We start from the raw sequence: 12,481 nt of genomic DNA, 5'->3' as shown, positions 1-12,481 counted from the left end.
CCAGTGTAATGCACTGTATTAATAGAACAAAAAACAAAACAAAAACAAACTACATGGTATTTTAACAGGCACGAAAAAAGCATTTGAAAAAATCTAAACCCTTTTCATGATAAAAATATTCAACAAACTAGGAACAGATGGGAAAATTATGAACTTCATGAAAGGTATCTATGAAGAATCTATAACTAACATGATACTTAATGGTGAAAGCTGGATGCCTTCCTGTAAGATCAGAAACAAGGCAAGAATGTCTACTCTTGTCACTTCTACTCAACATTTTAGTGGAGATTCTAGCTAAGGCAGTTAGGCAAGAAATAAAAGACATTCACATTGAAAAGAAATAAGTAAAACTGGTTTTGCAAATGATATGACCTTGTATAGAGAAAATCCTAAGCAATATACACAAAAGAATATTAGAATAAAAGAGTTCAGCAAGGTTGCAGGATACCAGATGAAAACACAAAAATCAAATGTATTTCTAAATAATAGCAGCAATGAATAGTCTGAAAATGACATTACGAAAACATTCTTTTTACAAGAGCATCAAAAACTAATTACAAATAAATGCAACCAAGGAAGTACAAGATTTATACACTGAAACTATAAAACATAATTGAAAGAATTAAAGACGACTAAATAGAAAGATAGCTTATTTCCATGGATTGGAAGTCTTAATATTGCTAAAATGGCAATGCCCCCAAACCAACCTACAGACTTAATGCAATCCATGTCAAAATCTCTGCTGCCCCCTTCCCTTTTATTACAGAAATTGATACGCTGAATAATATAAAGTTGCCAAACATTCCCAAACTAATTTGTACATTTAATGTAGTACTAATCGAAATGGAACAGATCATCCCACATGTTTTCAGGCCAGATCTGGCTTGTTCTTCCCCTCCATAAGGAAATAGCCGGGGAGCTCTAGGAAACCTGGGCGGATGAGGCAGGGGAGTGTGAGAAACCAATGCAGTTCTCCAGAGGTTGGGGAGGCCACAGTGTTTGGCAGTAACTGGTTGTCCAGGGCAATGTTGTGCTGGTGAATGTCTACAGGAACCTGTGTACATACTGTTATTTAGTTTTAGCAAAAAGCAAATCATGCACTTTACTAGGAAATCTTGAAAGGGACCTCAGTTCCCTTTGGGACCCACACCCCTACCAGATACTCCACTATTCAGGCTTCAGGATATCCAGTATGAACGCTAGCTCCTTGGGAATGATGATGCAAGGCTGCTATAACTGGAAATCTAGGGAAATCAGAATTGTTACAACTATCTATCCAAAATGAAAGTTCTGGATGCCATCCATGCCTCTGAGACCCCATTTCAAGCTGTGGCTGGCATCCTCCTTTCTTTATGGGCAAGAACTTCCACCCCTATCTGCTAGATCTTTGAATCACTAGTACTCCTTTCAGGGAGTACTCAAGGCCTTCACTGGTACCCTGTTCCTGCTGGATGGCTGAGATGGCCCACTATGGGATGTGGGTCTGTAGCGAGAGTAGTTAGGGACACACTGGGAAGTACTCTATGATAGAGCTGAAGAACTCTTATTGAAGACTGAGCCAAACAGACTGCAGTGTGCTTGCTGGGCAGATTCACACTAGCAGCCAAAGCCTCACTGAGTCCTAAGCTCCTAGAGCTTATGACTAGAGATAATTCCACAGCCTTTTCTTATGGACAGTTTCAGAACATCCACTCAGACTTTGTTTTCCTTTGGTAACAGTTTTCTCAGAAGTTGAATTCATTCCTGTCAAAACTTACTTAGAAGTCCTCACTTTTTTTTTTCTTGTTTCTTTTTTTTGCCTTGTTCCTTTTTTTTTCCCTTCTTGGTTTTGATCGTAATTTATCTGCCATGTTCCAGGCTATCTAATCCCAAAGGTGAGAGTTGGGATGAAGGGACTTGGTCTCTTCCATGTATTCCCCTTTTTACATGGCTGAATGAGAACCATCTGGGTTTTGGTCATCTCGGAGTTGACTGGTAGGGAAGGCAGACAGAAACTGGTAGGGAAATTGGTAAGGTAGTAGGTATATATGGAATGATCTACCCTGGTGTTCCAGTTAAACCAGCATGTGGAAACACTAACACAACTTCCCTGACATGCAAGGATCTCCTGACACTTTCATTCCATACAGTCATGAATAAAATGAATAATGTTCTGACCTGGCATAATCCCTTTCTCCCTCATGTATTGGGATGCTATGGGATGGCAGGAGGGAATGGCTTCCTCTAAATCAATTCACTGGTCTGACTTTATACATTAGTTATCTAATAACATTACCTATTCAAAAAATGCCATTGTTCTTTTTAACAAAATTGTCCTCAAAGCATATGAAAAAAAATGAGAAACTACAAGAAAATTATAACAAAGACTAATGAAAATTAACTCTATAATGTATTAAAAAATAAACTATCAAATCTAATGTATGTAAAATCTTAATACATAAAAGAGGACGTTCTCTATAGTGGGAACCTAGCAAAGCTGAGTGGCAGCCAGGGAAGTAAAGTGTCCTCCTTTACTCAGAGTTTCCAGAGAGAAAAGAAAACACCAAAATTCAAAAGTTAAGTTTCCTGCAAGTTCCACTCCTCCTCCATAATCACTATAGGATGGACCCTTTATTCAGAAGTTATATTCAATGACATATATAAATGGAATTCTTATTTAAGAGAAAAATATATTTAATCCAGCTCATTCCATTACAACAATGAACAAATCAAGAATCATCAAAGACTTATGAAAGCCAGCAGCATGAATATGACTCATCAACTTCAACAAACAGAAACATTAACTGCCAAAAAAACAGAATTACTGAAGGGGGGTGGGGTGGGAGAAAGAGTAAAAGAAAGAAAAAGATTAAATTATAATGTGTAGGAAGATCGAATGGAAAAATTCTCCCACTAAAAAATTTCCTCAATGGAAGGAAAAAAAAACTGCTGTGGATCACCAAAGACCAAAATTTACAAGATCAAGGGAAATTCATTAAAAGAAAGGAGGAATTAATAAAAAGGAAAGTAGAAATCAATTTTTAAAAACCCATAATCTGATCAATAAGCTGGTTCTTTCAAAAGACCTATAAAAATAGATAAATGCATGGCTCTTCTGATTAAGAAAAGACCTAAGTAACATTAGGGATGCAATGAGAAAGTAACTGCAGGCAAGAAGATTAAAAAGAGAATTCAATAAACAACTTTATTTTAAAATCTAGTCAAGTAGAATTTTTTCTAGGAAAATGTCAACGACAGAAGTGTAGGAGAAAAAGATAAAAAAAGAAATAGATTAAAATAGAAGAAATTGAAAAGGTTTTCAAAGATCTACCTTCTTAAAAAGGCAGAGGGCCAGGAGACAATTAAGAATAAATTCTATCAAACCTTCAAGAAAGAACTACTTCGCATTTTTAAAAGAAAGCATAGAAAAGATTTAAAGCACTCTAACTTCCAAGCAGATTTTAAAACTCAAAAAAAAATTATATATTAAACTCATGAGCATATATGCAAATATCTTAACATATTAACAAATTTAATTTAACAAGGTCTTAAAAGGTAACAACAGCCAAGTAGACTTTATCTTAGTAAAGATGATGACTTAACAATAAGAAATATACAATGTAATTTGTTTTCATAGTATAAGAAAACCCTATCATCTCAATGTTTTGAATAGCACATCAAATAAAATTAAAAACCCAAACCTGATGGGAAACTCCTATCATAATAAGAATAGAAGAAAAAGTCATCTTATACCAGAAGCTCTATGAAATATCATACTTATTAGAGAAATGGCAAAATCTTCACCATTAAAGTCAAAGACAAGACCAGAATGCCCACTCAGGCCAGTACTTTTCAAACCTATATTGAAAGTTTTAACCAAGGTATTAAGACATGACATTTTAAAAAACTACAGATGATATCTATCTACCTGGAAAAGTCTCAAGAAACCAGCTAAAAATTATTTAAGTTAGTTTGAGTTTTGCTAAGTGACTAGACATAAGCACAATAAAGAAAAAAAAATTCCTAATAATAGTAACCATTTAGAAAACATCATTGCAGGGAAAAAAGAGATCCCATTCACAATAGTAACAAACTCTACAAATAAAAAATAATGTTAAAATAAAAATTTTCATTCAGGCAGGTATGAGAAAAACTATAAATTATAATAAAGAACATTTAAATAAATGAAGAGACAATGTCCTAGGATAGTAAGATTCAGGTACTATACAGATGTCAATTCTCTCTAAATTATTCTTTAAAAGAAATCAATAAATCCTGATAGAAATCCCAAAAAATCTAATAAAATTATTCTAAAATTTACTTGAAAGAGAAATTGGGTAAAAGTAGCCAATTATTTTATTAGAACAAAGCACAAGATAAAGGAGGAACCTGTAATATCAAATATAAAAACAGTACAAGTTAAAACAGTGCAGCACTGGCACGGCAACAAATTTTGAAAGAGAAGAGCTAACCAGGATCTAATATGCTAAAGGTGACGTTTCAAATCAGTGTGGGTTGGGTTCAGTTAAATACAGTAGAATGACCATTTGAGTTTATATTCTTTCCCTTCAGAACTTCTATTAAAATAGGAGCAAAGTATTAATAAAGGTAAAGCCCTACAAAAATAAAGAAAACATATTGGACAAAAACTAGCAAAAATATTTGGAATAGTAAGAAAAGAAACTAACTAGAGCACAGGTAGACTCTGCCTAAATATTTGTTGAATATAACAACTTTCCATCACCCTCTCATGAGTCCTAGCCATCATCATTTCTTGCCCAGACTACCACAAGAGTCTCTCATGTGTGTGTGTGTGTTTGTGTGTAATTAACTGAAACCTAGATTTTATGGCCTTTAATACACTGCTAGATTCAATCTGCACCATCCTTTACAGCTTCAGCTATACCAATCCTATCTCTGTCTTGATGCGAAGTCCTCCTTCCACTTACCACCTCATATTCACAACCATTTTTGTGTATTTAAACCATACTTATCCTTCAGGAGCAGAATTTCTATGTCCCTGGCTGCCACAATTAGGATAAATTCTCCTAACACATATTTTCATAGTAGTCTATACATTATAACTCTGATAAGTCTATAATTAAGTGTTTGGCATTTGATTAATGTACAATTTCTTTTCTAAACTCTAATTTAGCATAGAAATTATATCTGTCTTGTTCAAACCCATATTTCCAGCAACTAGCCCACAGTCTGGTACCTCTTAAGTTCTTCATAATACAGTTTCAGTCACAAAAATTACCATTTTTCTCCTAATAAAATCAAGAATGGGGACACCTGGGTGGCTCAGTCAGGTAAGCATCTGACTCTTGATTTCGCCTCAGGTCATGATCCCAGGGTTGTGGAATCAGGCCCACATCAGGCTCTGCAGTGACAGCACGGAGCCTGCTTGGGATTCTCTCTCCCTCTCTGCCCCTCCCCCAACTCACGCTCTCTCTCTCTCTCTCTCTCTCCCCCTCAAAATAAATATTAAGAAAAAATCAAGAATAGTTTTAAGTTACATACTGTTATATATAAACAAAACATCTGCCTAATACTTGCAATGAGCAAAATGTGGTGTAGTTTACAAAGCAGTAACCTTAAAGCTACCAACTTTCCACAAATTGTATAATAAGCCATAAAGATAGAAGTGGTATCTTTAATGCTTAGTTTACTTAAAATGGCTTTTTCAGTAATCCTTCTATATATTTCTAACTTCCTAGAATATAATTCAGTATGTAACGCAAATAAAAAAATTTACCCACCCATATTATTTCAAAAATTCAAATTGTTTTATGTAAGCATTTCTACCTAGTTTTAGAACTATACCTAATTAAATGAGCTATTCTTAATAGGACTAGAGACTTTTTTAAGGCTTTTGTAATCACATTAGGTAGTATATTCACTCCAACTCAACAAACTAGATTTCCCATTGAAAATTTCACAGGTATGGGGCACTTGGGTGGCTCAGTTGGTTAAGTGTCCAATATTGGCTCATATCATGATCTCATGGGTCATGAGTTTGAGCTCCAGATTGGGTTATGTATTGACAGTGTGGGGCCTGCTTGGGATTCTCTCTCTCTCTCTGCCCCTCCCCCACTCACTCTTACACATGCACATGCTCACTCATTCTCTTTCTCTCAAAATAAACAAAAGCTTAAAAAATATGACAGGTAAGTTGTCATAAGACGTTAAAATTTGTTGTTATATTTTATATATAAAGTAATTATTTCAGCAGAACCATCCTGGATAATTTATAGAATTCCTGAGATGAAAAACAAAACCTCCTTCTATGTGCTTTTGGAATGATTTAACCATAATTTTAAAGGAGATATTTAAAAAGTCATTTGGAAGGAGCCAAGATGGCGGAGAAGGGATCTCTGTAAACTTTGTCCCATCTATTGAACTGAGAAGGACATTATTCTTATCTGCAAGAGTGGAAGGAGAAAATACAGACTCCAAAAAGAAGACAACCTCAAAGATGCTTGAGTGAGCGAGTGCAAACTGGGGAGATTGGAAAACGAGAGACGCAAGGCAGGTGGGAGCCCCAGCCCATCACAGGGCAAGCACGTGAAGCCCCTGAGAGACAAAGGGAAGAGAAAGAGAAACTGAACACGCTCATAGTACTGATTCTAGAGAAGAGATAACATTTAACCCAGTATGGAGAGAAAAACTCGCACTCCATATATAACCGCAGGGCAGCGCAAATCCCAAATCCCGGGTGGCACGAGGAAAAACAGCCCCCACCCCTATGCCATCCAGGCAGGGAGTTGGCAGCGACAGCGGCGGCTGCAGCTGGAGCTCGCACCTCATTTCCAGCTGCGCATCCCGCCTCAGACATTAGCTACGTGAATCCTTGCCAGAGCCAAGAGAAACTGTTCCCTCCCCCTACACGATTCTGGCAGGAGGTTGGCAGGCTGCGAGACTGCGTACTTCGACTGCGACAGGAGCTTGCAACTCATTTCAAGCAGCGCACCCTGCCTAAGGCAGGGGCAGCGCGAATCCCACCAGCGCCAAGAGAAACTGCTCCCTCCCCCTACATGTCCCGGCTGGGAGTTGGCAGTGGTGGCGGTTGCAGGGGCGGGCTGCAGGGGCGCACATTCGCCTCCTGCAGCACACCTTGCCTCCAGCAGTGACGGCGCAAATCCCAGCCAGCACCAAGAGAAACTGTCCCCTCCCCTTACAAGATCCTAGCTAAGAAGCCAGCCACCAAAGCAAGTACATCTCATCTGTGGTAGCATTAATGTGCATGGACTAGGATTTTGAGGTGAGGCAGGCCTGGAAAATACAGCTTGGCTCAACTGTAGTACAAGATCGGACTCATAAGAGTGGCTTGCAGTGCGTAGTTCTCGCAGAGCTTGGGGCACCGCCATTCTACTCTCCGCAACCACCAAGGCGGGGCCTCTGAGAGCAGCCTACCTACACCAAACTATGCCTATCCACTAGGGGGAGCTGCTGCCATTTTTGTACATATTTTTTATTATTATTACCCTTCTATACTCTTTTTTTAAAAAATTTTAGTCTTTCCCTTTTTCCTTTCTCCCTCTCTTTTTTTCTCTTGCCATCCAGACATATTCTCCCTTATCTCATCCTTATCACTCCCCTTGACTAGTTATATACTTTTAGACTGTCCATTGTCCTTCGTTGTCTCTGCCCCCCTTTATTTTTTTCTTCTCTTTCCTCTCCCTTTCTATTCTTTTCTTCCTTTACCCTTTATGTTTGTTTGTTAGATTTGTCTGTGCATTTGCGTGCTTCTGTTCCCTGTGTGTTTGTCTGTCTGTTTTCCTTTTCAGGGTGACCCCAAGAAACAAGCCAAAGTATGCATGACAGAGAGTACCAAATATCACTGAGTAGGGAAATAAAATAATCAAAGGCACAACAAGAGAAACTGAGAGACACCATTAAAAGAACATTTCATGAAATGATAGGCCCTGGATAGTCAATAAACCTCCTTTAACAGAGCAATAGTAACAGGTGCACAGTGCACAACAAGCTTTTAAAACTGAAAAGAGAGAGAAAACAAGCGAAAATGACAAAAGAACTCTCCCCTAAATAAATTCCAGGAAGAAGTCACAGCCACAGAACTGCACAAAACATATCTAAGCAATAAAACTGAACAAGAATTTAGAACAACTGTCTTAAATTAATCGCTGGGCTTGAAAAAAACATCAGAAAAGCTACTGATACAGTGACTAGGGACTTTCAAAATAGGTGTGACGAGTTAGAAAAGGCAATAAATGAGGTGAATAATAAAATGGAGGTGGCCACCTCACGGATTGAAGAGGCAGAGAGAAAAATAGGTGAATTAGAAGACTCAGTTATAGCAAAAGAGGAAGCCGAAAAAAAAAAACAAAAGAAATTGATCCACGAGCAGGAAAGGAGAATTTGAGATCTGAGTGATACAATCAAACGGAACAACATCTGTATTATAGCAATTCCTGAAGAGGAAGAGAGAGAGGTCCTGAAGGGGTACTAGACCAAATTATAATTGAGAATTTCCCGAATCTGGGGAAAGAAATAGACATTCAAATTCAAGAGGCACAAAGAACCCCCTTAAGACGTAATTTGAATTAATCTTCAGCCCAACATATCATAGTGAAACTGGCAAAATATAAAGAGAGAATTCTGTAGGCAGCTAGGGATAAAAGGGCCCTAACACATAAAGGGAAACCTATCAGAGTGGTGGTTACAGACCTATCTAATGAAACTTGGCAGGCCAGGAAGGAATGGCAGGAAATCTTCAATGTGACGAACAGAAAAATTATGCAGCCAAGAATCCTTTATCCAGCAAGTCTGTCATTCAAAACAGGAGAGATAAAGGTGTTCCCAAATAAACAAAAATTGAGAGAATTCATGACCACCAAACCAGCCCTACAAGAAATCCGAAGAGGGAATCTATGAGGGAAATATTGCAAAGAATACAAGGTACCAGAGACACCACTACAAACATGAATTCTATGGAGAGCACAATGAATCTAAACCCACATTTTCCAATAACACTGAATGTAAATGGACTGAATACTCCAACCAAATGACACAGGGTAGCAGAATGGATTAAAAAAAAACCAAAATCCATCTATTTGTTGTCTATAAGAGACTCATTTTAGACCTGAAGTCACCTTCAGATTGAAAGTAAAGGGATGGAGAAATATCTATCATGCGATTGGAAGCCAAAAGAAAGCCAGAGTAGCCATATTTATATCAGACAAACTGGACTTTAAAGTAAAGGCAGTAACAAAAGATGAAGAAGGACATTATATAATAATACAGGGTCTCTCCATCAGGAAGAGCTAATAATTATAAACATCTATGTGCCAAATTCGGGAGCGCCCAAATACATAAAACAATCACAGACAGAAACAATCTTATTGATAAGAATGTGCTAATTGCAGGGGATTTTAATACTCCACTTACAGCAATGGATAGATCAACCAGACAGAAAATCACTAAAGAAACAATGGACCTGAACGACACATTGAACAGATGAAATTGATAGATATATTTACAATTCTACATCCTGAAGTTAGGAAATTCACCTTCTTCTCGAGTACACATGGGCACATTCTCCAAGATAGATCTCATACGCAGGCATAAAGCAGCCAGCCCTCCATAAATATGAACGAATTGAGATCATACCATGCAGCACATTTTCAGATCACAATGCTATGAAACTTGAAATTAACCACTGGAAAAAGTCTGGAAAACCTGCAAAAATGTGGAGGTTAAAAACTACCCTACTAAAGAATGATTGGGCTACTCAGACAATTAGAGAAGAAATTTAAAAATATATGGAAAAAAATGAAAAGGAAAATACAACAATCCAAACTCTCTGGGACACAGCAAAGGCATTCCTAAGAGTAAAGTTTATTGTAATCCAGGCCTATTTCAACAAACTAGAAAAAGCGCAAATTCAAAACCTAACAGAACACCTACTGGAACGAGAGCAGCAAGAGCACCCCAAACCCAGCAGAAGAAAAGAAATAATAAAGATCAGGGCAGAAATAAACAGTATAGAATCCAAAAACACAGTTGAGCAGATCAATGAAACCAAGAGTTGATATTTTGAAAAAGTAAACAAAACTGATAAACCTCTAGCCAGGCTCCTTCGAAAGAAAAGAGAGAGCACCCAATTAGACAAAATCATGAATGAAAATGATTCTATTACAAGCAATCCCTTAGAAATACAAGCAATCATCAGAGATTACTTATGAAAAACTATACACCAACAAATTGGACAATCAAGAAGAAACAAATTCCTACACATACATGCACTACAAAATTCAAATGAGAAGAGATAGAAAGCATGAATAGACTGATAACCAGTGAAGAAATTGAATCTGTTACCAAAATCTCCCAACGAATAAGAGCCCAGGGCCAGATGGCTTCCCAGGGGAATTCTACCAGACATTTAAAGCAGACCTCAGACCCATTCTTCTCAAACTATTCCAAAAAATAGAAACGGAAGGAAAACATCCAAATTCATTCTACGAAGCCAGCATCACCTTGATACCCAAACCAGACAAAGACCCAGCAATAAAAGAGAACTACACACCAATATCCTAAATGAATACAAATGCAAAAATACTCAACAAGATATTAGCAAATCAAATTCAACAGCATATAAAAAATTATCCATCATGATCAAGTGGGATTCATTCCTGGGTTACAGGGCTGGTTCAATATTCGCAAATCCATTAGTGTGATACATCACATTAACAAAAGGAAAGATAAAAACCATATGATCCTGTTGATAGATGCAGAAAAAGCATTTGACAAAATACAGCACACTTTAATAAAAACCCTTGAGAAAGTCGGAATAGAAGGAACTTACCTAAACATTATAAAAGCAGTTTATAAAAAGCCCACAGCCAATATCATCCTAAATGGGGAAAAACTGAGAGCTTTCTCCCTGAGATCAGGAACATGACAGGGGTGTCTACTCTCACCACTGCTGTTTAATATAGTGCTGGAAGTCCTAACATCAGCAACCAGACAACAAAAGGAAATAAAAGACATCAGAATCGGCAAAGAAGTAGTCAAACTTTCACTTTTTGCAGATGACATGATACTCTACATGGAAAACCCAATTCTCCACCAGAAGCCTTCTAGAACTGATCAATGAATTCAGTAAAGCTGCAGGGTACAAAACCAATGTACAGAAATCGGTTGGATTCCTGTACACGAATAATGAAGCAGTGGAAAGAGAAATCAAGAAACTGATCCCATTCACAATTGCACAAAAAACCATAAAATACCTAGGAATAAACCTAACCAAGGATGTAAAAGACCTATATGATGAAAACTATAGAAAACTTATGAAAGAGATTGAAGACACCAAGAAATGGAAAAACATTCCATGCTCATGGATCAGAAGAACAAACATTGTGAAAATGTCATTACTACCCAAAGCAATCTACACATTCAATGCCATCCCCATCAAAATTGCACCAACATTCTTCTCAAAGCTAGAACAAGCTATCTTCAAATTTGTATGGAACCACAAAAGACCCCGAATAGCCGAAGTCATATTGAAGAAGAAAACCAAAACGGGAGGCATCACAATCCCAGACTTTAGCCTCTACTACAAAGCTGTCATCATCAAGACAGTATGGTGTTGGCACAAAAACAGACATATAGATCAATGGAATAGAATAGAAAACCCAGAACTGGGCCTACAAATGTACAGCCAATTAATTTTTGACAAAGCAGAAAGGAGTATCTAATGGGAAAAAGATGGCCTGTTTAGCAGGTGGTGCTGGGAGTACTGGACAGCAATATGCAGAAGAATGAAACGACACCAATTTCTTATATCACACACAAAATTAAGTTCCAAATGACTGAAGGACCTGAATGTGAGATAGGAAACCATCAAAACCCTCGAGGAGAAAGTAGGAAACAGCCTGCTTGATCTCAACTGCAGCAATTTCCTACTTGACACGTCTCCAAAAGCAAGGGAAATGAAAGGAAAAATGAACTATTGGGACCTCATCAAGATAAAAAGCTTCTGTACTGCAAAGGAAACAATCAAGAAAACTAATAGGAAACAGATGGAATGGGAAAAGACAGTTGTAAATGACATATCAGATAAAGGGTTAGTATCCAAAATCTACAAGGAACTCACCAAACTCCACACTCAAAACATGAATAATCCAGTGAAGAAATAGGCAGAAGACATGAACAGACACTTCTCCAAAGAGGACATCCAGATGGCCTACAGGCACATGAAACGATGCTCAGCGTCACTCAGCATCAGGGAAATAGAAATCAAAACCACACTGAGATACCACCTCATGCCAGTCAGAGTGGCTAAAATGAACGAATCAAGAGACTATAGATGCTGGCAAGGGTCTGGAGAGACGGGCACCCTCCTACACTGTTGGTGGCAATGTAAACTGGTGCAGCCACTCTGGAAAACAGTGTGGAGGTTCCTCAAAAAACTATCCATAGAACTCCCTTATGACCCAGCAATAGCACTGCTAGGGATTTACCCAAGGGATACAGAAGT

General features: G+C 37.7%; 1 protein-coding gene across 3 annotated transcripts in view; it reads right to left on the bottom strand.

Moving 5' to 3' along the window:
* The window catches only part of MPP6 (membrane palmitoylated protein 6), a 96,406-nt gene that overhangs the window by 66,990 nt on the left and 16,935 nt on the right, over window positions 1-12,481 (bottom strand). The window lies entirely within an intron of this gene.

This window comes from Suricata suricatta, chromosome 2 (assembly GCF_006229205.1).
Source record: "Suricata suricatta isolate VVHF042 chromosome 2, meerkat_22Aug2017_6uvM2_HiC, whole genome shotgun sequence".
Lineage (NCBI taxonomy): Eukaryota > Metazoa > Chordata > Mammalia > Carnivora > Herpestidae > Suricata > Suricata suricatta.
This window is presented reverse-complemented; position numbering and strand designations above follow the sequence as displayed.